The sequence below is a fragment of the Calonectris borealis genome, chromosome 1 (genome assembly GCF_964195595.1).
Source record: "Calonectris borealis chromosome 1, bCalBor7.hap1.2, whole genome shotgun sequence".
Lineage (NCBI taxonomy): Eukaryota > Metazoa > Chordata > Aves > Procellariiformes > Procellariidae > Calonectris > Calonectris borealis.
The window spans coordinates 79,804,293-79,827,857 of record NC_134312.1 but is presented as its reverse complement, the minus strand read 5'-3'; the positions used below and the strand labels follow the sequence as shown (position 1 = coordinate 79,827,857).

General features: G+C 37.6%; 1 long non-coding RNA gene across 2 annotated transcripts in view; it reads right to left on the bottom strand.

The window, feature by feature from the left end:
* The window catches only part of LOC142087681 (uncharacterized), a 112,185-nt gene that overhangs the window by 39,802 nt on the left and 48,818 nt on the right, over nucleotides 1-23,565 (bottom strand). For both annotated transcript variants that reach the window (XR_012675558.1, XR_012675559.1), the window contains 2 exons: nucleotides 15,807-15,912; nucleotides 1,097-1,209 (listed from right to left, as the gene is read on the bottom strand). This is a non-coding gene — a long non-coding RNA (uncharacterized LOC142087681). The remainder of the gene's footprint in view (nucleotides 1-1,096; nucleotides 1,210-15,806; nucleotides 15,913-23,565) is intronic.

Sequence of the window (23,565 nt, the reverse complement as noted above, 5' to 3'; positions counted from 1 at the left end):
TAAGAAACTATCTTTTGTTTCAGTTAGGATTCTCAAATTTGGGACATTAATAAAAATGGGACAGGAGCCCATGACAATACAAAATCTTCTCTTCAGAAATTGTCTTGTAGATGTATATGTAATTTATCTTCAGGTGATATCTATGTGTTCATATGCAGCCTGACCTGAGTAGGGTACATACCTGTACCCTACTTTTCAGTGACACAAAAGAGCTACACAGCTTTTTCTTTTAATCACCTGCATAGATATTCTGTAATATACATTAATGGAAGTATACAAAAATACAGATCAGAACTGACTGCTACTGGTGTGAAGGGAAACGGCATGACCTCTCAATCCCATTTAAGCACACTAGTAGGCTTTAATAAAGTCAAGCAATATTGTTAGCTATATTAGCACAACTAAACAGTCCTTGAGGTATAGGAGAACTGTGCATGCTAGAATGAGAGTATCAGTAAATTTAAGAACTAATAGTATTAAAGCCATATGGTTACCACATTAAAAAACAAGCTTTTAAGAGTTCAAGAAGGAGATTAAAAGCCTGTAAAGCATATTTAGATAGTGAATACACAAGAATTAGGTGTGTGTTTTGGGACTTGTATTATTTAAATTCTGCTGTAATCAATATTTTGGAAGGCATTGAGAAACTCCTCAAGCAGATGATGTTATTCAATGGAGTTAGAATATGAGAATATTCCTTCTGACATGCCGAGGGAACACAGGCTTACCAAGAAAGATGTTCTAACTGAAACATGCAAATAATTAACTTCGAAAGAATGTGGAAGCTGCATAGATAGGAAGAGCACTGTGTTACACTTGACCAAAAACAGAACATAATGCTGAGGAACTGCAAAGTTTTCCAGAAGTTTAGGCTGTGGCAGGATATTCTAACTAAGCATACCTTGCAGGAAGGTACTGGGTTTGATTTGCTAGCCTTCTAAAGGAATAAACACTTTCCAAAATGTGAACAGCCTACTGTGTTTTTAGCAATGTTTCTTAAAAGCATGCTTTAACTACAAAGGAGCAGAAAAAAAAATCTATTCAAGTGAAAGATCACTTTCGCAACTTCTTAATGCACATTAGGTGACTGACTTACCAAAATACTTCTTTTTTGAGTCACACTGCTTCTAAGTCTCCCTTGCTTGCTTTGACATCATCTTTGGAACAGACAACAGTAAGCAGACTCTGGTTTGCATGTTATCAGTGAATCTGAAATAAGAAAATAATTTTGTTCAGAATTACTTTTATTCTCCATGCCTCAAGGAACACAAGTGGTGTCAAACTTCACTACCGACATATGTGAAAATCCCACTGAGCTGTCAAAGACAACATCCCAACTCATCAGAAGCCAGTACCAAATGATTCCATACAAGATGGATTTAAGTGAGGGCAATTTTAAAATAAGGTCTCATCTACAAAAGTTTCTTACCCATAACACTTAGAATTCAGCTGATGTCCAGGAATAAGTATGAAGCTCACTTAATTTTTTCTTGTTAGGTCTGTTTTCAGTGCCATGCTGTTCAAAATACGACCACTGCTTAAACAAACTGGAAAATTTTCTATTTCTGAGTCTCGGATTTTCACTGCAAGTATTTCAAAAACTCTCCCTTACGAAAGAATGCCACATTTGTATTTATTAACAGCACAGCTCATGCACTTTCATATTGACTGGAATATGAGTTCATAATGGAATAATGAATCTCTGTCACTGCATGGCAATGTCAGACTGTATAGAAAGAATACAGTATTTTGATGATCTCTGCAACAATTATGTAACTTATACCTTCTGGTTTTCATCATCAACTGTTTTCTCAGTTGCCGTAAGATCCAGCAAAAGTATGAGAAGCAAAGAAATCCTGTTGCATTGAATGCAAGAAACTAACTGGTGGAAAAAAATAATCTACCTTTTACACTATGCTTTGTTATCTAGGAATAATCCCAAATTGCCCCACAGGACTGTTCAAGGATTCTACCAGAACGGTTCAGTGCATTTAACATTACATCACTGAGCTGCAAAATCCGATCATGGAGATAATAACGTTTGCTGTGTTTGTGATTACTCCAAGCATCCTGGTACCGAAAGCAAAAACACACCATCCTCCTCTGTTAGAAAGTTGTTGAGATGGTAGTTTTAACTTCAGGAAACTAGGACCACTCTTGTTAAGTAGGACACGTTATAATCATGGTCTTTTCTGTCACCCTCCACAAATCTTGCTTTAAGGAAGACCTGGTGCCAAAATCTACGCTGAAAATTCTAACCATCTTCTGTACAGATTAAGTTATATTCAGGACACGATACCTTCCTTCTTCAGTGACTGAACTTGCACTTTATACCTCTTCACAAATTAAGTTATGCAGAAAAATGTTTCCTCATTCTTCCCGTGTGAGAGCTGCACAAAAATCTACTGCTGACACAAGCAGCAGCATACCCAACAGTGAAAAAGCCTGTAAATGTCATTTGCAAATATCTTTTAATTAAGACGGAAAGCACACCCATGACGGAATCTGATTTGTGTTTTGCTGCTTTTAAAACTTCACAACTTTCCAATTCCAAGTAATGATGTGCCTACCATTTCGGTAAGGAAGTGCAGCTTTTTAACATATCATCAGCTAGCTGTAGTTGCTGTATTATTCACATATTCTTTCACCTTTCCCAAAGTATGGCTCATTAAAAGGGAGTTTTGATGGGGCGTGCTGTCTTGAAGAAAAAGGTTTAAATAACACTACAGCAGCAAAATATAACTTCCCTCATATTTCCGTTTCTCAGGTTTCTCCATCTCTGAAGACTAAATAAATTTCTAAAGACTAAATACTTTCTAAAGTAGTATTAATAAAATACTCCAAATAGCAGCTGCTGTAATAATTATTCCCCTGAAAAAAAATGTTCTGATACAGCTTAAAATGTATTAAACCCATTCACAATTAGCCTGATTGTGTCCTTCAAGTAAAGGGAGTAAACCAGGAAGCTGAGTTCTAAGGTATAATTCATTATATAGTTTTTATTAAGCACCTGCTGCTGCAGGTAGTGAATAGACCCAATATTTGTTGTTCCTCAAAGCACTGCACCGAAAATGCACATATGAATAAAGAATCATACAAAGTTGTGTGTGTGCCTAACTAGGCTTGCCCCCGTGCAGAGAGAGATCAGTATATTCCTCACCTGGACTCTGACAGTTGCCCATGCACAGTTATGGTTTGGCTACGAAGAGCAAAACTCTCTGCAGGGTGCTTTACTGTGATTTTATTTTCAAGGGAGGAGTAGTATTTAGTCTTGCTAATGACATTTTCCAGAAACTGCTTCAGATACATTCTTTCCCTCCCCAAAATTATTTATATGATCATCAGTACAAATTTGGCTCCCAAGAACAGACTGTCTTCTTACACATACAATGTCAAATTGAACAGATCAAAATCTAATCTATTTTCTTTTCTTCATAGTTTTTTTCCTACAATGGATCTATATGTATTTGCATATTATCTGTACTGCAAACATTACTCTATTATTTTAAATAATATTTTTAAAATATAATGTAAAATAAATAATAAAAACTTTCTAAATTATAAATAATAAATTAAAAAGAAAACCAATACTCAGCTTCCACCGTCAAACCTATCACTTCAAACTACTCTGCTTCTATAAGAAAATTAAAGTTTTATGCCGCCAGTACTGAGAATCCAATATGAGCCTGATCCTTTGCACATAAAATGCCTTGCCTTTGCTTCAAACTCTCAAAGCCAGCTATGTTCTGGTTATCTCCTGGTTAAGTACCACAACTTCTTGCCTCCTCTTGAAAAGGCAGTGCCAGCACTTACACTGTATTTTGCATGCCTACGAACAGCAAGTGCTAATTTTACAGATTAAACAGGTTTTCTCTAACTGTAACCACAATCTATGCATTGCAATGCCACTAGGGATTTCTTTCCGCTTCACTTGATCCAGAGCTTTACTATATCGCTATCCATTACAACTGATGTACATTTATCTGTGCACATACATATCCATAAAATAAGATAATACGTTCTATGTTTTTATCCTCTGAAATATGAATTAAGGAATTGTCTTTGGTGACAGTCTGCTCTTTTGTCTGTGCATTACCAGCAAAAGAATAACAATTCTCAATGGATTTCAATCAAGAATTAACAAGAGGAATGAAAAATATTTTATGTAGCTCCCTTTCTTCATATGCACAACTAAATCATGCGTGTCTTCTCGGTATTTGTGCAGATAGGCACTGTTTTCATACAGTTATAAATAATCGCAGAGATTATCATCACAGAAAGAAGTTAGCAGGGAACAAACACATAAAAAGCCTTTCTGTTTTTGTTTATTTATACACTGTATTTCACAGCACTTTTTCCTATCGTAAGTCAACCAGTTAGAAATTGCTGAAAGAAACCTTGTCCAACAACAGCAGGAAAAGAAAAGAAGCTTTGGAATTATTTTCTCAAAGAAACTAAAAGCAAACCAAAACAGGGCATGATATTCAAACGACATTATATTAGAAATTATATACCAAATTTTACCAGCTGGGGGAAAACCATCAAGCTAAGCATATCCCTTTAGCTCTCCCATTTTGTTAATTCTTCACTAGTACACGTACCTACAAAAGACTTAAGCTGAATTCCAGTTTAATCTCTCCCTAGACTGTCCTGGAGATATTCTATTTAAATATGTTCTCATTTTCTTCATGTCATGTTATGTGTTTCTTCCCTGGAAGTGCAGTGTGTTGTCCTGAGAGGGTAATACAGGTAACATTTAATATATAATTGTAAAATAATAGTAGCATTTATCAACTCTGTATTCCACCAGCACTATTAATTCTCACAGAATATACCCACATAACTGAGGCCACAAGCTCTGGGACTCCAAAATCCTGCAAACCATTTTTAGCTCCAACAGCAGGGAAGGAGGGAAGACAAGAGAAGTCAATTTGCGCAAAGACCAGTGACTAAACCAAGTCTCCGTCCTATTTCAGAGACTTGCCCGTAGAACTTTATCTTACTCTCCCAAATATACAGTGTTTGTGTAATCACAAAGAAGCAAGAAAAACAAATTATCCATAAAACGTATTTGAGTGTCCCTTTCAATGGCATCAAAGTTTTCACTTGCAGTTTTGCACTGAGCATTCATTAATTCAACAGCAAAACAATGGAAGAACCGCAAAGTCCAAGAAGAAGTCTTCAAAGTCAATTTTCTTTGTCTAATCGTTGATAAAAATATCCTCAAAGTAGACACTAATTAAAAACTACAGACTCGTATCTAGTTCCAAGGATGTAGATGAAATATGTAAACTAAATGATGTACCAACTAATATGTACCACTAATGCAAGTATAAACTTAAAAAACACAAATTCTGTCTAAAATCCAGGAAAAGTCACACCATCTTTGCTTTTTACTAGCTAATGGTATATGCTGCTTTCACCTGAAATATTGTTGCATTTTCCAGAATCCTACATTGAATTAAGTGGCTGCTTTAACACATGCACTCTAACTAATACTATTTCTGCAAGTGTCACTGGAGTAGCGCAATGCCAATAGAACTTGTATTCTCATCTCTACTTCTAAATTGTACTCCTGCCCTGCAAAAGTAGAATGCATGTGACATTCAGTGCACTTGGTACTTTTCACCAGTAACACAATGACCTGAGAAGGTTAGGCATATGACTAAAATTATGCATGTGAGTGGTTCTCCACATCTCAGAAAAGCCTATGCTGACCAGTCACCAAAAAACCGCTGAAGCCCAGGTAAGAGAAAAACAAACGTCCTTGCAATGAGTCTATCTGTCACCCAAATCCAGTTTCCACTTCCACCACTGAGAAAAGCTAGCTGTGGTGGCCTACATGGTGGTCTGTGCGTAAGAGCCTAGAAAACCACATCTTCTTTGCTTCTGTTTCTCTCAAAGGCTGCGGATTATCAGCACTCTGCTTAAAAAGCTGGGTGGCGTGAGGTCTGCAGCTCACAACCTGCGCTGGGTGGCCCAAGGAGGACACAGAAATTAACTCTGTGGCAGGTGGCTCAGAGAGCAAGTTCATACGTACTGGACAGAGACCCAATCTTTCTAAAGACTTAAGAGGATCTAAATATCCACTCTTCTTTTGGAATTTGTTTAGCAGTCACAAACCTAAAAGTCTGAAAACTACTCCTTTACACAAAAGCTAATCCACTGGCACGTGTGATAGGATGCTCAGGTTTGCTCACTTCATACTCCCAGGCTAAACAGCTTACTTGGCCCTGGCACCCAAAAAAAGACTTAAGAAAGCCTTCCTATAGTTGGATGCATATTTTCTTCCAATATTAATACATTAATCCAGAACAATACAACATGGATGAACATCTGAAAACAGTATGGCTATGTGAAAATGGTATGCCTGCATTTTACACATTTTTTTTTTTTTTTCAATTTAATTATCAAAGCTGAAAGAAGTTTAAGTATCAAAGGTTATAAGTTTAAATTCATTAAACTTATAAGTTTATTTATCTAAGCAGAGAAAAATCAGCAAACTGAAAAATAACTGAAAAATATTTTCAGTAATCAAAATTAAGTAACACATTAAGTAGGGAAGGGAAATTTGTATTTTGTTTTAGTATGCAATTTTAATATAACACCTACTTAGGATGGTATTTGAGAGTTCACATAAATATTTTAACATTCTAAATTCCATCTTTACTGAACTGTACATAATCACATTTATTATTATCATTTTCACTGAAACAGAAACCTAGTAAACATACATTTAATTTCAGTACCTTAAAGCAATAACAGAGCTGTACCTTTGCGTGCACTCTATGTCCGTCTTCGCTGTGCCCAGGACTATTTTCAACTGCAAATGATTCCTTAAGCTATAAATGCACAGTAAGATACATAACTGGCTGCACGATTGAACTGGCTTCCGGAAGGAGGATGCAAAATCTGAACTGTCACCTCCAACTCTGTTTCTCAGTGACATGGAGGCAGAGTTCCACAAATAGCTGGGAATTTATATTAAGAGGTTGTGTGATGTCCTGCCAGGGTCTTTGCTAGGCTTCTGGAGTACAAAGGTCATATATTACTTATTTATAGAGAAGGAGGATATTGTACAAACCATACAAGGTTTTAGGAAGCTTGTACTTCTAACCTAAATGATTCTGTGAAATAATGCAATGTACGCCACATTTTGAGAAATGGCATTAAAGTACGCTTATAATTGAAAGGTGTCCTCTTTAACTCATATATGGTCTTGACTCAAGAAGAAAATCAAGACACGTGCTTAAATCTTGCTCAGTTGGGACAGAGCTTACCTTGTTTTATGGTTTGAAAGAAATTTACAGGAGACTTCCGTCTCTTCCAGATAGACTGAGCAGTGCCGAGATGAGGATTCCTCTTTGTGTTTGCAGAGCATTTAGCACAGCTGTATCTTTTTCCTCTATACATAAAATGACTCTCTTCTGCATTTGCGTAGCACACTGTATGAGATGTCGTAAGTACAACCACTATGAGTCCATCCTCCTCAGCCATAACGTACATCACTTTATCATAAAGGGGTTGATTAGGATTTGATTCTCACCCCACTTCTGCCATCTAGTAACTGCAGTCGCTTGGTCAAATCACTCCTGCCTTGCCTTGGCTCCCCTGGGACCAGGTAGTAGAGCACTAATGTTTGCCAGGCAGCTGTTGTGTGGCTTAATTATCTCCACAAAGGAAAACAGAATTACTGCAAATTGTTGTTCAATGACTTGAAATGCATGCCCTGTCTGTCAATAATATCAGCAAATCAATCAGTATTTTGAGTACATACAAATACAGGCTGTTCTCTAAAAAATAAACACCTTTTTCCCCTTTCCACTTAAAGAAGGGACTAAAGTAGCCTTCAGTCCTGTGGTGAACCCTCTCTTCCCTCCCACTCTTCACTTATTGACAGGCTGGAAAACTAAAGCATATTGTGCCTCTCTCTCTAGACACTGTTTTTATTTTAACATTACTGATTTTCAAACTTGACAGAGCCTTTAATAAGACATAATAGGAAAGCTGAATGTCAGTCCCAAGAGTCAGAAAAACACTCCATTTTAACCCGTCTGAAATGCAGCAAACAGCTTCAAGAAAGAAAATGAACAGACAGAATTACTTAAGTATTCCATGTTAAGATACTTCTATTGCATCAGTACAAACCTTGAGTATACACGGGACATATATGCCCTCTGGAAGATGTGTAAAGTCACTGATTTTAGAAGTTTATATTTGAGATTTTTTGGTTAGGCTGCATTTATTTTGATTATAAACAGTATTCTGCCAATTCAATTTAGAAATAAACTGATTTCCTACCTTACCTGAAAAATACAGCTATTAGTGATCTTCCTAATACAACAAAGCTGGTCATTGCCAGCCCACACCAATCCCATAATGGTGGGTTTTATGGTGTCTTGATGGGCAGTACCATTCTCTGAATGTATTGATCCTCACAGTTTCCTTCTGACTTCTGCTCAATGGGAGCACACTGCAGGAATAATAATTCCCATTTTTTATCTCTTCTGGCATCTCAAGCTACTGTTGAAATTTCTTTTGATGGATACCATCTTTCACTGTCAGCAATGTACTGTCCATAGCATTTTCTTACATCTTCTCTCCTGTTGTCTTTATTCCTCTCCACCATTATGATGGCTTTTTATTCTTTCTGTTTCCTTCCCCTTTACTGTCTGTCTCTTAAAAAAACCCTACCAAACCCCAGAAACTTGTTTTCTTTAGAACACTGGATTAAGCTTGAGTATCCAGGTTTATTTCCTGCACTGAAACAGATTTTCAAAACAGGTTCTCTATTTTCCAGTGCTAAAAGCCCACCACTGATGTCAGATTTTCAAGCGAGCTTAGCATCAACTAGTTCCTGCTTCAGTTCTTATGGTCAGATATTTGGAATAGCTCAGGGCCAATAGAGCTGAGCATTTTTGAAAGTCCAGCCTTTTCTTCTGCTGCCTAAATAGGACTTCACAATTTTTGACATTCTGCCCTAATCTTTCAGTGCCCCAGTATGTCATATAAAAAGAAAAAAAAAAAGTATTTGTCTTCTCCCAAGCTTTATCTTTGCATAAAAGGAATTTAGGATATACATGATCAAATAGTGTACTATACACAGCTTGTCTTGAATTTTAATCTGGAACTCTTCTATAAGACTCATTTAAGAACACCACTGTTATGTCATGTAATGTCATACATTATATTTACTATAACAATTTGCCAAAAAGAAGATTTTACATTTAAGACAGCTCAGTTTCAGTGGACTAAAACGTGCAAAGTCTGTTTGCATTAAGAAACCTTCTCAAAATGAAACCTAGTAAGGAAAAAATCCCACGGGCAGCAAGACTTTATGGTGATTCAGTTAAAATCAATCTCTCAATATCATGACTTTGTATGTTTGTTCGGCTGGTCGTTTGGTTTTGCAGGAGTAATCAGCAGTCTCCAAAACTTGGAGTAAATAGTAATTTTAATACTTTGCTCTTTCCATTGCTTTCCATTTGAAGCTCTTAATGTGTTTTACAAACACAGCAAAGAGCTCTTCTTTTTATTTAACAGAAGATGCTACAAAGGGGCGACCGCATCCGAGGACAAAGAACAGCTCAGGCAGTTGCAACTTGCTCATTTCCAACTCTGCGCTATGCCCATTCTGAAGGATAGATAAATCTGCTGACTCTTTTCATCCCAAAACCTGAGGGTTCGGTGATGGGCAGAGGCAACATGGAACCTGTAGTACATTATATGTGTTCTACTGTTATGCCCAAAAAAGTTTAAGAGTCTAACCTTAAACACACCTTGTGACTTCTGGCAATGTCCTAACTCATTAACCACAGATGTGTTTATAAAACACTAAATTTACCAGGAAAGAAAAGGTACCATCAAACTCTTACAAGGTGGATAATTTGACAATTTAACTCTTAAAGTCTTTCTGATCTCCTTTGTCTATTTAAGCAGCATTTAAGCATTTATTAGCTCATTCCAAGGAGATCTTGTGTCTCAATATGTAACGGACTGATGATTCCTGTTCTTCCTATCTTCTTTAAATGGTAGGTAGGGTTCATCATGCACCTTTCCTCTCCTCTTCCCACTTTTCTCTACCATTCATCTCTTATCCCTGGAAAACTGAAAATCACTGAACACGTTGATCTCAATGAGATCCCAATTAGGATCAGTGCTCTACACAAAATGAAGGATATCCAACACATATCAAATGATAGCGAAGTCAAAAGCATATGGTGATTATCAAGCCAATATTTTAAAAAAAAATTAATATACGTGTTCCAGCAGCATTACATTTTAGAAATAGAGAGGTACCTCAAGAATAACAACCAGACTCAGTAAAGTACCTGAGCATATACTTAGTCTGAAACATGGCAGTGGATTTAAACATATGCTTAAATGCTTCCTTTAACTGGAACCTATTATGAGTTTTTCTGCTGTTACCAAATATGCTCATGCTGCTAAGACATGGCTTATTTCTCTTGAAGCACAGACCTTTTAGGTTAGCAGTTATTTCATTTACAAGGCTACTCTGTCCTGGATTACTTAACTGTGTTCTACCTACCACACTGATCTAACTTCCAAAAATGAATCACACTTCAAAAATACAATCTCAATAATCCTTTACCAGCTTTGCTGTCAGATTCCATAAAGCATCCTTCCATCATGAACTAGCAAGAGGTGGTTTCAAAACACACAAAAAGCAAGTGGCTCTTCAAAAGACATGTGTTAAGCTGTGGGACTCCTTGCTACAGAATAACGTGGACGCTCGGAGTTTGCAGGGCTCAGAGGGAGACCACGCAAGTTTACAGAATATAAATCCACTGCGGTTACTAAATAGAAAGAAACTATGCCTGGCTGCATACAACTCTGGGATGGCTGAACACCAAGGGATTACTTAGCCGAAATATGATACACAATTTCCTTGTTCTTACACACTTCCTTAGGCATTCAGTTTTGGCCAGGGCTGAGGACAGGTGACGATCTGAGCGGCTGGACAATCCACCCGCTGTTGGACGAGTCCTGGGACTAAGCTCACGTGCTCATTCTTACGCTCAGATGTTCCAGCCCTTCCTAAAGGGTACTCCTACTCCTTGCACACTGCTGTTGAGTGAATGATCAGCAATAGTTAAACAAAATGTAAAATACTAGGGACTGAGGCTTAACCAAATCCTGTTGCAGCCTACTGGCTCAAATTGAGCAAAAGTGTTTCAGCATTTTTTACTTTTCCTGTTTTAAGGAAAAAAACTATCAACTTTTTTCAGTTCCACCCCAAACTTAATAGCTCCAGAAACAGTTTTAGAATAATAGAGGTTTCATGAATTTTTAATGTAGTTCACTTTTATTTTCAAAATTAAATTTCAAGCAAAAAGTTAATGACATTCAATAAAATGGCTTTTAATTCAATCTGACCAGCAGCACAAATGTCCCCTAGTATTCTTAGCTAAGACACGGGAGCAAAAATGATTGAACTTGTGAGAAACACTCTTTTGCCTCTTCCCAATTCCTATCTACTCCTATCAGAATCAGATCTGAGAAGAAATTCCACCAGAAAAGTTTTTCTCATGAGACTGCCAACTGATTCTGCAGATTCAGCTAAATAACAGACTTCTGTGCACTTCTCCGAACAGATCCTCCTAATCACTCTTTATATACGAGATACGAGAACAAAGTTAGAAAAGGGACGGGGGAGGCAACTAAAGTAACACAGAAACTTCACAGATCTGTATGTGCCATTTAATACTTTGTGAGTAGCCAAGTATTTATTTTCATCTTTTAGGTGGAAATTTTAAGATGCTGAATCTTGAAATGGATTATAATTGTGCCAACTGAAATTTCATTCAAATAAACTTGGCAATCAGTTCCACCACTTATAATCCATAAGAAATGCTTTGGCTGCAGTGTACCATGAAGGACGTTGTTACTTGGAAACGTGCTTTCAGCTTCAGGAATGAAAGGCAAATTTTAACGTTTTAAGAAAACTACTGCATTGTTTAGATTGAAGGTGAGAATTTTGCCTCCTGTCTTTATTCTAAGGAATGCAGCAGTTTCCTTAAAATGCTGAAAATTGCCTTGCATTACCAAAATTGAAAGCATCTTTATGCAGTTTTAGCTAGGTGAGATTACCATCAAGGTGCATGGTCTCCACATACTGTTGGAGGCAGAGGGTCATCCCAACTGTCATTTCTTTGTTTTTTGAAGTGTAGTGAGAGAAAAATCAAGCCCCTCTGAGGTTTGGGATCTAACCCATCTTTGTATCATTTTTAATACTAATTTTCCTGGGGCTTAAATCAATCCTCCCACTATCTGCAAGAGGCTACTGGGATCTGTCCTGTGAACCCTCTCCTTTTCCCCTAGCATAATTCTTCGTGATGATCTCATTCTCCACTCATATATCTTCACATTCCATCTGTAGGCCGATAACTCATAAATCTGCCCCTTCTTTCATGGCTTGTCTCATTTCATCTCATCCTGTCTCATGTCTCTTCTTGGGTGTTTTGTTGTCAGTTATGAGTCATTATAACTCAGGCTTAATTCACATCTGAAACCCTCTTCCCTCCCCAGATTACTGTTCAATATATGCTACTTAGGTCCAACGAATGCCCTGCCTCCAGGAAAAAAAAGGAAAAAAAATCAATTCATGTTTTTGAACATTATCAAGGAAACCAAACTTTTAGATCACAAGTTTAGGAACTTCCAACATGAAGGCTGTCAGCTAAATCATCATTATGTCTTAGCTTTTTTTTTTCCTCCCCAGTGTCTTCATCGCATTTAGATTTTACACATCTGACATTCAACTAACCACTGCTACCTAGTCTTCATTTTGCAGTATGAGCTGCTCATGCCTGGGCTGCATAATAGGTGCAAAGCTGTCACTTTGAAACAAAGGCATCCAAACATCACCATCAACTTAACAGCACCCAGACATCACTGTCACCACTCAACGCAGAATCAACGTTCAAAAAAAAGTTACCGATACTCCTGCACTTTCTGAAACCATTGCCTTGGTTACAAGATGCAGCAAACAGGAATGAAAGAAGTGGTTAACACAATTAACTGGAATAATTCTGTACCACATTCTCTATTAGTATTTTGGCACTAGTTCTTCCTATAATCAATGCAGAGTGTTTTGGAATGAGAAGGACTACGGTTTTGAGAGTTTCGCAGTTTTCCCATTAGGAAAAGTTCCTTTTAAAATGCCATCATCTTCTAGAAATACTGACTGTGATAATATACTGATTTCAAGTTTTTCAGGTCTCAAAATTACAGAAAATTTGTGACATAGAAGTACTTCTTCTGTGAAAACCAAAATGAATTAAACTCTGCATCTCTCAAATACAGCAACAGTTGTAAGTAGCTTTCTTATATTATAATTGTAATTTATTTAGAAAATAGTGTATCGGGACAGTGTTAGAAACATGAAAGGTTTGCAACGAGTATTAAGTTTTATTTTTTCCCCAAAGAAGAAAAAAAAAAATCTTCCCTTCTAAAGTCGCTTGTTACTCATAGTTATTCAAATCATATATAGTTTGAAATTCCTAAGAGTAAAATCTGACTTTTAGATTTTTCTTCTTTTGAGGGAATTAGAAGTATTGGAATGATCACAACCTGAAATTTGAAGTTAAGCCTATTTTCCCCATAACTATGAGTTTTTAGAACATTAAGTAAGGTCAGTAATTCATATCTAAAATACTGGATATTTGATTTGACCACCACCTTTGGGTACAGAATTAGTGCTTAAGTTCAGGTTATAAAATGTTCTCAGGCACTATTCTTCCTATCTGTTGTCAATAAAATTTGTATAAGGCTCATATCTCCTGTCTTAGAGTGTTAACTCTTCTGAAGGAACTGCATAACCGAGTAGTTAAACACTTTTTAATCTCAAGTGTACTTACTTTCAAAAGGCTTAAAAGTTAAAATGATTTAGATACAATTAATCTTCTTATAGGAAAATAGTATCGCTCTTCAAAGTTGAAGAGAAACCTTTTCTACTTCTACATTAGGAGATTCTGACAGCAGTTTCCTGTTCTTACAGAGAAAACTGTAGCTCCAAAGAGAGACTGAGGATGTTTCTGAAGGCCAATGATCTGACTCAAGGTTCAAAAACACTTGGAAGAAAACCAAGATTTTTCACCACTGACATTACATTTTGCGATGCTGCTGCTAGCAACTACTTGCATTGGAGGACCAATGTTACAAAAAAAACAGCCAATGAAGACAAAATAGTGAAATGAAAAGTACTACTCATGCTACACCATCATTCACTGGTCCCATGTGTTACATCCGCATTATGTGTAGCAAAACGTGGTGCTCTGGGATTTAATAACAATTTTGCGTATGAGTTATCTGAGGCTCACTCAGATGAAGCAAACTGCACGACGTCAAAGAAGCAGTTTGGTAGCAAAATCCGAAAAAGTACATCAATACTGTCTACGAACACGCTACCAAAACCACGGGAATGCACACATAATAAAATACGCACTTAAATATCTGGAAGCTGATACAGGGTGTAGTTCAGGAATTAAAAAAATATTGAGTGACTTTGCTGTTTACTCATATTTGCTTTTCAGTCACATATGGTATAACATTTAACAAGAGTGATTTTTCACATATTAGTGACATAACTGTTAAATATCTACCCTTAGGAGGCACCTCTGCTTTTGTGGTTTTTTTTAAAATATTTAACTATGAACAATAGTTTGCAACATTAATTATAACAATTTAATGATTGTAACGAGCTAACATAAGACTGTAATGACTACACAAGTAAACGTTTTCTCTGAATGCACTGAATGTATCGATGCATTCTGCAAACACAACTCTTACCTTTCGGCCTGTTAGCAATCCCATTTGCTTCACTGAATTAATCAGCTATAAAGGGACCTAGCTGTGTACAGTCAATATCTCTACACTATTATCATAATATAAAAATGTATGTAATTACTTGTTGCTATTAAGTTATCAGTTTGCACATCTATAGCATGTCTGTCATCACCTGCTCACAAAGAGCTTTGAAAAGTAATCACACAATTGTTCTCCTTGCTTCAGAGATGCATAACATAGGCTAACCAGATCTGTATTACTTTTCCTTCTATGTACTTGTAAAACAAAAATCTATTTTCCTATAACCTAGAAATTGACAACCTTTCTCTAGATTGCCCTTGCTATCCAGCTAGAAAGTCCCATTTCTGCACTGGGAAGAACTGCAAATGCCTTATTTCCTTTCAACTGTATACAGGACATATACACTATTTAAATCTCACTAAATTCCTTGAGGCCTGGCAAGAGGTACACAGGACCTTCTGTCACCTCTGGGAACCAAAATGAATTTCACCCTCACTGTAGGCGTAACCAAGGGCTTACACAGTTCCCAGGATCTAATTCCTGAGGTCGCTGGGAGTTTTATAGTGCCTTAGCCCATGAGTAGAGGAGAGCCAGTTCACTTTGCTCCACTGAACATCAGAAAAGAATCTGCTTTCTCCACCATTCCTCAAATGGCTATCAATGCTCTGGGTAGTAATAGATGGTAAAATCTGACTCAGCTAACAGATGGGATGGAACATCCAGAAGCATCAATGTGTGTTGAACTTCGAGCTGCAACTCTGACACACTACCTTTTTAACCCTAGCTTCATCTTTAAGTTGCGTGGTGGCATTCTGACTGAACAGCTTTAATCCTTCTTGTGACTTTTTCATTTATTTTACGCCATTTTATCACCACCTTGCGTGAGTTAACAATAACATTTTCCTTCAAGTGCATAAACTGCAGAGTACCCCACATCGTGCACCAATTACTGGTATACATAACGAAAGCGCAAATACCTGAACACCTTGCAGATTAGCCTCGAATGTCTTCTCTTTGTGTGTCTTGAGTTCATTTTGCCAGATTACTACTTCATCTTTTTAGGGGCAGCCTGAGACAGATATGCTGTAACAGCAGAAGAAAAAGCTACCTGAGTATGCATTTAGCCAGAAAATAAACACAGCAAAAACCAAAACATCATAAAATAAACATTTAAGTACTGTTACCCCCTGCAGTCTGTTTTACTGATAAATGTGACATATCATGCAGAGCAGATAAACAAGAAACAGTAAACAAACCATGTCATTTCATAGAAAAGGATGGAAAATATTTGCACTGCTCCTTTAAGCAGTGTTTTTAAACTTTTTGAACTGAGCTGCGCTCACGACTATTGGCAGTGCTCAATGCTTTGCTAGATTTAGTGGCTTCTTTGCCAACCCCTCTCCTTCTCCACTTCTTCAGTTGAACCAAGGAAGCATATTAGCTCGAGTACATCATCTCCGTTACGATATACAGACACCTCACTGGCTTGGGACTACTCACCCAGAGTATACACATTATAGCAAAACTACTCTCAAAACCTAGTGAAAACTTTCCCTCTATCAGTTGCTCAGGAATTGGGAGAATGAGAAACAAACCATTTGTTGTACACTGAGGTCAAATCATCTGCCACGTAAACTGGCATAAGGTTGCATTGAGTAGAGTGATGCTGTGCCAGTTCATACAAGCAGAGAATTGGGCCACTGCGTGTGTAAAAATCTCTATGAAATATCTTTAAATTCATTAGAATAAGCACCAGAGAACCCTTTTCTCTCCAGGCCAGCAATAAAATGTTTGTTCTATTTTTGTTCACTGACATTAACATAAAGATAAATCAACACACACAAATATTGCAACTACATGTAAATCTGGATGAGAATGAAATTGTTACAGAATGTCCAAAGTATACCTCAGTTCTTCTTCTTCTTCTTCTTCTGTATTTTCCTTGATTCTCCTCATCTTTCCAAAACCCAATCCAAAAACCTGTCTTCCCCTCTAACATCCTTAGACCTTAGGCCACTGTGAGCCTTTCCCTGGCTGAAGCAACTTGGATATGGCCTCCTCAAAACAAAATTTTCAACATCAAATAAAATGCATTCTCCTTCTTACTGCTTCTTCCAAATCCTGCTAGCCTGTGGTATGGAGTACACAGTACACATACCTGGTGCAGGACAGAAACACTCCGTCACTGGAGGTCATCTGGCTAGTCCAGTTATCACGTGTATCATAACTGCTTCTAGTTTCATTGCATCAATTTACCTACATCAGCAGTTATTGCTGACATGCTGTCTCAATTTAAGGTTCATTTAAGGTGTATCTTAAAAAACAACGATCAGTATGATCCAAGTTTTAACACTCCTTACTCTCATATCTACTGCAAGTGATTGCATTGTTAAAAAAATAAATATTCTAAATTACAATTAGTAGTTGTGTACAATACTCAGTTTCTTCTACCTTCAAAAAATATCTGGATGAAAATTAGTGGTCATCAAAGATAAGCATCCTTACCAGCCAGACACTATCATAGGCCTGTAACAGGCACAAGTCCAAGTCTCCACTACCCCCTGCTTCTTTCAGGTCTCTACCTCTCCTTATCATTCGATACCGATTACAGCACCGATGGCAGACTAATGTGTTACGTGGTCAAAGGACACACAGTAGCATATAGGTCTAATTCAAATCCAGTTCCAGTAGCAGAAGACGGACATTTTAGTCCCCAGTTTCAAATGCTTCTGTTTGTTTAGTTTTGCCTTTCTGGTAACATCAGGATCTACGCATATGTTTCAAATGGGTTCTAAAATGCATCTATTGTGCATGTAAAGTACTTTCCATAAAGGTATTCTTTCATCAAATATTGCTGAGCTTGGATCTCTCATGAATATTGATGCAAGACTGAAATTTTCAAAACTTGGGGCAATATGATTTTAGAAGATACAATTTTCCCTAACAGCAATTTCTGAAGATTTTGGGTCCCTTTGAAGATTCCTGAAGCTGACCACCCAAAATCACAAATTATTTTCAAATCTTAAGGCAAGGTATATTGTGAAAAATGATGGAGTGGCCACTGTTTGGAAGAGATCAGATGATTTACACATCAGTAACATCCCACGGAGTTCGAAACCATGTCCCTTCCTAGTAGCCAAATTCTGCCATTATTAGCAAGCACATAATCTCATTAAAGTAAACTGTAAGGCTAGAGTAGAAAAGGATAGATAAAGAAGATTGTGCACTGAGTAACTGCAGGGAGCCTAAAGCTGCGAATCTAATAGTTAGTCTTATCTCTATCAAGGTGCAACAGAATAAGCTGAGAAGTGCAAGAATGCCTGACAAGGCCCTAGGGCCCTTCACAGCTGCAGAGAAACCTCATTGTTCTGGAGAATTTTAAGGACGATCTCATGTGGAGAAAACATGAGAAATTTCTTTTTCCTGTCATGCTGCTGATGTGGGTATCTGGAAGGTACATTTATCTACACACTTTTCCCTTCATACAAGCCACAGCAATGCCAAAGGTTCACTGCTGGGTTCCCCTTTGCACATCTGCTCAGGCACAGTGAGCAGTAGGTGCACAAAGAACAGCCTCTGGGGCAGCCAAACTTCTGCTGTCTTGCGGCGGGGAAGCCCAAGGGAAAACTCACTTTAAAGAGAGAGACCTCTTCCTTGAAGTTCTTACATTTCAATCTCTGCTTTGCACAAGCCTTATTCAGGACACATTAGTTCATTAGGGCAAATATTTAGATTTAGAGATTTATTAATGATTATTACACATTCAAACAGTAGCTGGCACTTCACCTTCCAAACTGAAGGAAACACCCAGGAAAAGAAGGTGGTCTTTCCTTCCCTACGCTCTAATACAAACTCAGACAAACTACTAGCAGGTAGGAATGCAGTCACACATTTCATGTCTTTCTCTGGATGACATGAAAGTGCCTGAGTAACAGGGGACTGTTCCTCCAAAAACAGAGCAGGTTCTCTCTGAAACGTGCAAATGATATGGCACCAAGTTGATAGGGATCATATATGTCTAAAAGTTAAATTTCATTGTCCTTCTATTTTAAGACATGGTCATAACTAGAATAGACATGATATGATTGCTTCTTCCTAGTGTTTACAGTTGCTCCCCTTTTGCATCAATGTTTTGCTGAACAGGCAGGGCAAATATTTTAACAGCGAGTCCTGACTGCAATGTCCTACACAGGCATTAGGCTCGTTTTCTACAGACAGCAAATTCTTGTTTTACGGGCCATCCCTTCAACTGTCTGGAAGAGTAGGGGTGTTTCAGCAATCCTTGTTACAGCTATTTTCTGCGACCAACCACTTCCATATTCTCTGAAGAAAATAATCAAGGAATTAGTTATGCTGAAACCAAAAGGGAATGTATGCATTTTACATTTGCATGGTACTATGGACTCAGAGCTTTCCTCTACTCTGACAGAAACTGCACATGGGTCTTTTGCAAATTCCCATTGAAAGCAAGTGGAATTTTGCCACTGGTTTCAAGGAGAGCTGGAATGGCTTCTGTGTTATTTTAAAGTGCAGCAAACAATATGCTTTTCCTTGGGCAGCATAAAATACTGCACTTGGGATATAAAAATTTGTTTGACTATGAAAAAAGACCCAAAGCTTCTATTTTTAATGCCCCAACCCTTTCAATGCCTACAGCCCTCTAGCCAGCTGCACTACTTTAACAGAACAGCGGTGGAAGAGAAACTGGAAAAAACACCGTAACTGAAATATAAGCAAATGACCTAATCTACATGGATCTGTAGCTAGCCTGATTCCACTGCCAGTGAAGTCCAAGACAATTTTCATCTTCAAAGAAAGCAGCAGCAGATCTTTGCTCAGTATAACAAAGCCTGAGCCATTTGCAATTTCATATAGTTTAAACATGTTGACCATTGTTGGGTCAAGTGAGTGGTTATGCCACGTGATTTTTTTTCAAGTTTCCTAATGCTCTCACAAGGTCCAGAGTTTTCCTTCTGCATTTTCTGAGAGAGACAAAAAAGAAACGGGGTCAGAGGGGAAGTAAATGGGAGGTTTGGGTTACCCTACACCTTCCTTTCTCAAGCAGATGACAAACTTTATCATTCTTACTTCATGATTAAGTTTTATTACCTGGGATATTGTTGAGGCTTTCAAGTCTAACTTAAATCACCCCAACAACAACTGACAAAGCAAAATCAAACCTTTATTTACATAGACTGCAAAAAAGTATTACTGGCAGGCCGAAACACACAGACAAAAGCAAATACCTTTATTTGTTTCATGATTTGTACAAACACACCCTTTGCAGCCTCTAGTGCACACCTAGCAATTCTGAAAATCCAACAGCTGCACAGTACCACCGATATTTACACTAGCCTGGGTGAAGAAATCCGCAAGGAATACCATTTAAGTAGAAATTCCGACCCATAAAGCGACTATCATACTCCATAGATCTGTTCTCTGCCAAACGCAACTAGTTCAAGTCTGCCATCATGTGTCCCATCTGCCTTTCCAGTGATCCTGTACCGGTAACCTCACGCAGATAAATCACCCGAGGAGCCTGTTCCAGGAAGGGCCTCTATCACTGCACGCGGAGAGGGCAGATGGGATTTGCAGCAAGCCACAGCTTGATCATCCTGAGAAAACACCACTCCTTAGCCAGCCCCTTGCCTGTAATTGTAACACGTACAAGGGACCTAACCGTAGCCATTTGTCTCCAGTCCATAAAACAGAATAACAGTACTGCTCTACCTTACAGGGTATTTTCAATCGTTGAAATGAACAAGGCTTTAAAGGCTATGAAAAACTCAAATGCTACACGAATAACATCCAAGAGCCGCAGGCACAGTCTTTATTAGTGCTGAATGCAATTATTATGATGATTTGAAAACGCCGAACTTAACATTTAGAATCTGACCAAAGGGATTCGGACCTGACTGGAGAGTTTAAGTTAGAGGATAGATCTTACAATAACAATGAGACTGTCTATATCAAATCCGTATTGCTATTTTTATTTCCACAGTGGAACTGCACTACCAAGAATACTGACTTGAGATGGCCACAAAGAAAACATGCTAGCAAAATTATTCAGGAATAATTTTAGCCGTGTAAAATGCCTACGCTGCTCTGGCATGTTCCATCAAGAAATAGTTCACAAGATTCTGCCTTGAAGGTTACACTTATTACTCACATGTACAGCAAACAGGACTTAGGACAAACTGTCTGTATTTTAAATACAGTGGACTGAGGCATGGAAGAAGAACAATGTTCATCCTCTCCCAAGAAATAGTGCAAAAGACTATCCAAAGTAAGTAAATAATTTGTGAATGATTATGCATAGGATTTCTTTTTTCAGTTAAACATTTCTTTCCTAATCCTTTTAGGACTAGAATATCATTAGTCTAATCCAACACTATGCGCCTTATTTCCTCCTTCCTCCTCAGAACAAGGCCATATACCAATCAGTGTGTGAATCTTGCAAATCAGTTTTGCCGAACGGCTGCTTTTCTCAGCAGCTGTATGCTGGCTTCATCATGGAGCTGAAGTCAGCTGCTTTGGTACTTGCCACTAAAATGCAGAATGTCAATCACTTACACTACTCATGAGAATTAGCACAACACAAGTCTAATTAGAAACTAAACACTGTGTTATCTGCAATGATTCGGAGATGGGGTAAGTTGATGCATGTTTTAGGAACCTTTCTTGCTGCACAGTAGTTCATGATAACACCCACCTCACAGCTCATTAGCGAATCAAAATATTATACTGTATAAATACTACTTTGCTCTTTTACATTTTACAGAAGCCCCAGGTCTCAAAAGCCTCCATTACGGAGTATATGTGATTTAGTTATATTGGAACATTGTAGGAAATGGAAAGCAGCCCTGACTGTCCAAAAACAGCAAAATGGAAGCCAATATACTGTATATTTTGGTCCTCTCTCTATAGAAATAGTCCCAACCAGCCTCAAGACATTTTAAACTGAAATACATATTGGCAGAACACAAAGAAATTATATACTGTATGACGCTGTACATGAATTCTCAGTACTTCTGCGCTGGGTTTCTTTCTTTCTCTCGCTCTTTTCTGCAGAAAACAATGTAACCTACTATAAATCTAGACAGCACTACTGCAAGCTTGAACCAGAAATCCAAATGCAAGGAGGGGGAAACCTGGCAAAGAACTGAAATCAAACATGTAAATGTTTAACAGCAAAAGAAGGACATGAAAGGATATGCAGCTGGTTTTCTGCACGGTTTCTCGAAATGGGAATTGGACAGCACAAACGTAGACCACGTTCTCACTTCTAGTTGAGATAAACATTTACAAGCTATTCATTTTAAACAGGAAGACATAACGTTAGGACACGACCTTTAATTTCACTGAGCCTGTGAAGGCAAACCACCACAGCTCTACTGCAATGCAGTTAAACATCCAGGAAGAGATGCATATTATTCCACGGCTTTGTTATTACAGGTGTACTTGATTTTATATTGAATGAGAAAGGTGCAATTTTACGGCTGTGTGGAAAAATCTTTAAAGTGCTTGCGGGTGGATGTCTAATGATGCCAGACTGGTGTTGCAAAACATAATATGAAGATAAAGCATCGAAGAAATTGTCTATGTGCCAATGAACGAGCTTTTGGGTAAATAATACTAAACCATACATGCACAGATTTGGTATCATTACACGGTTATTACAGATGTGTACCCTACTTTTGTTCTTTTAAAAGGGTGCAATTCTGATGCGTTATCATTAGCTTTCTAGCTGGAAGCCGATAGAACTTGAAAGACACCAACAAAAGATAGGTGAAGATTAATTTACAGAGAAAATCTGCAGATTTTGAAAAGCCGCAATCTACTTGTAGCTTGAAAGATGAAACACATTTCTTGTTTGTATAACATTCCCCACATTTCCCATATAGAAATATGTGCAGACAATTTTTTACTGTGGGAAACTATTAAATATAGAAGACATCATTTTGTATGATGTACATATATATATTTATAGCATTTTCTTATAAAAATTAAAGTAGGTCAATGGCTGAAAAATGACAAGTTTAGACTTCTGTATCCCAACCTGAGACACTTTATAGGTGGATCTCCTGCGCAGAGCTGAATGCCTTGAAACCTTTGGAAGGGGTGTTGGCGAGGTCTCAAGTTTGGTTTTCCAACACTGACATTTCCAGAATTACTAGTCATTTTTAAACCTTGGCTCACAATCTTTAAAAAAAAGTTTTGTAATATCCATATAATCCATGATAGAATCTGGTAATTCTGTGGGGAACAAAAAATATTGTACACATATACTAAGGGCAAAATTCTTCCCCATTGTATAACTGGTTTCTCATCGTTAAGGGCCTTAAATAGACCCTCTGCTTTAGCTTACTGTTATTTTCCGTCGGGAGAAGACTGAGGATCCCTTCAAGAGGTTTATTTCAGGCTTAGAAAACAGTTAGTTCCAACACAGGCTGCAACAGAGTACCAAAGCTCTGGAACATGCAATTCCGAAAGCTTGAGAAATTATTTTTAAAGAAGCACTAAACACAACCATGACTTGGAAATACAAACTAACTGCACCAAACTAGAAAAACTCTTTTGCATTATTTAACCTGGCAAAACGCTAATGCTGTATTTTATTTTTTAAAATTATAAATACTATTTATTGAAAGGCAAGTATACTGTTTTCTACGAAACAAATATACAGTGCTTTGTGAGGTTCTGTAATTTTCACATAGGTCACTTGAATAAACATGA